This window comes from Crocuta crocuta, unplaced genomic scaffold, assembly GCF_008692635.1.
Source record: "Crocuta crocuta isolate KB4526 unplaced genomic scaffold, BGI_CrCroc_1.0 scaffold1954, whole genome shotgun sequence".
Lineage (NCBI taxonomy): Eukaryota > Metazoa > Chordata > Mammalia > Carnivora > Hyaenidae > Crocuta > Crocuta crocuta.
In genome coordinates, this window is record NW_027528644.1 from 121,417 (window position 1) to 124,041 (window position 2,625).

Below are 2,625 nucleotides of genomic sequence, written 5' to 3' on the forward strand. Positions count from 1 at the left end.
ATAACCCGCCCCCCCCCCCCCCCCATCTGATTTTTGAGCTCTGCATACCTTTCCTGGAAGTCATCTCCTGGCCCTGGCCTCATGATGCTTAGCTGGGTTTAAGAGTCTAATCTGGGGGCGTCTGGGTGGCTCAGTTAAGCGTCCCCCTTCAGCTCAGGTCTTGATCTCACAGCTCATGAGTTTGAGCCACATGTCTGAGCTCTGTGCTGACAGCTCAGCATGTAGAGCCTGCTTCGGATTCTGTGCCCTCCCTCCTCTGCCCCTCCCCTGGTCGCACTCTTGTCTTTCTCTCTCAAAAATGAATAAACATTAAAGTTAAAAAAAAAAAGTTACCTGATGATGGAGCAAATCTACTTGTTCCTTTGACTTCTGGCTTTAAGATGGCCTCTCACTTCTCCATCCCACAATCTAACCCTCTCTGGGCACATAAGCATTTGGGGAACTAGTTCCTGTGCTGCCATTATCTCATCTCACAAATGAATTTCTGCAAAGGAGCTGGAAAGGCAAGAGAAGAGGAGGGATTATCATGCAGGTGCAGGGACAGGGCCTAGAGAAGAGCTTCATAGATTATCTCCCCCCTAAAAAAATGCATCCCGAATCATCAACAAAGTATCGGCTCAAAAACATGCAGAAGAAAAAGAAAGAAATCAGTGTTGGGCTGGTTGGAGCGGAAGGAACCAAGCTGCCCAGAACGTCTCCTATGAAGGCTGCGAGGAGCAGATAAGCAGGGCCCCAGAGGCAGGCGGTGCGGGGAGGAAGGCAGCGTGAGGGGATCTACAGATCTACCCACAGAAACCCAAGAGAAGAGGGCTTGCTAGCCAGAGACACAGGGAGCTTGCTTGTCAAAGGCTGTGGAATGGCTGAGCCAGAGGCACTGTTCCCATACTTCAGTGATGCTTAGTTTGGCTCTCTCACAGTCTGTAAATCTGCCCATAACAAGGAGAAAATTAGAGAGATGAATCTGGGCAAATAGAAATTTAAGGAGAACTGGAGACCGCCAGCTCCTGCAGGGAGCAGCCCTGGGGAGATGCAAGGGGGCTGATCCTGAAATGAGTCCGAATGATCAGGCAAATCCAAGCAAGGGTTGGAGGGCCTGGAAGGAACGGAGAACTGGAGAGGCTCCCCGCGAGCTATGAGGACTGGCACACATGAACTCCAGAGACCTCGTTTCAGGGACCCAGAATGCTAAGGCAGTTACACCAGCGGCTTAGTGCAGGGATTCTCAAACCGGGATCCCCTGGTGGGGAACGAGGGTGGGGAGTAACCGCACCACTAGGAACTTGTTCGCTGTGCAGAATCCAGGGCCTCGCTCCCAAAATACTGAGTCAGAAACCGGGGAGTGGGGCCCAGCCATCGGATTCTGAAGCCAGCTCATGTTTGAGACCCACTGGCTTAGTGTAAGGGGCTGCGGATTGGTATACAATGTTACCTGAGGTCTATTTTGTCTCCGGGAGTGGTGGCTCTTGGACCTCTTAAGGAAAACGAGGGTTTATGGGCTAGTTAGTGGTTCTTATCTACAAGGTTGCAGCAGTTGGCTTCAGTTGACTCCAAAATGGCCCGTTAAATAAATACAAAGCAAAGGACAGAGATTAAATTATATTAGCAGCCAAGGAGCAGAAGGGCCAGACTGCTTTAAAAAACCAGCTAGAGATTTTATTAATATTTAAATTGCAGTGAAACCACAGCTGCAGCCTTTGACACCAGTGTGGAGATATGCAAATAGGGCTTTCTAAAGAAAGGCAGTTTCAGACAGCCCTCAAGGTAACAAGAACAAATAAAACAAATGATTTTGTAATTTATCTTTATTGACTGATGGAAAGCAAGGCGAACAGACAACCCTTACCTAGTGAGAGCCAGCCACCAACGTGCTCTCGTGCTCTCGGAGGGGGGACAGCTGGCCTGGAGGAAGAAAGCAGGCAGGACCCATCAAGGGGGACAGGAAAGACCCAAAGAGAACAAAACAGAAGGAGGCAGATGGGAGGAGAAGATGACCAAATTAAAAGGGAAGAAAAATGGAAACGCAGCCCTGGGTTCTGGGAACCATCTGATCTCGCCAGGTCTCGGGGGCAACAGCAATAATCATCATTAACGACTATCTTTTGCCACATTCCTACGAAGGGCCATGCACTATTCCCAACATACAAATGAGGAAAGTAACACTTTGAGAGGTCAAGCAACTTCCCCAGGGTCACACAACAAAAGGAGGTGGCAAAGCCTTGATGCAGACAGATTTGTGTGAGGCTAAAATGTGCCTCAAACCAGCCCTAGGAGTTGGTGAGTAACAATAAGGTTAATGATTGAGGAGACCACGAGCCCAGTTCTGTGATAGCCTCTGTGTGCGTATGTGTATGTGTGTGTGCTCTGTAGTTGTGGAAAGGAGGGAGAAGAGATGCATTTCAGGTCTTCAGATTGCTTCTATTCAATGGGCAAGGGAAGAAAGCCACTGAAAACCCTTGCAGAACTGTGCCTCTGGTTTAGAAGCCCTCTGGGAGCTGTGTGGCGGCCCCTCTGGGTGAAGCATCTCAAGCTGACCCCCGGAGCTTGGGTGGGATTTGGCGCGGTGAAAAAGAAGCCAGGAAATTGCAGAAGGCCCGGGTAAGAACCCCCAGCCAGCAGGACTAGGGC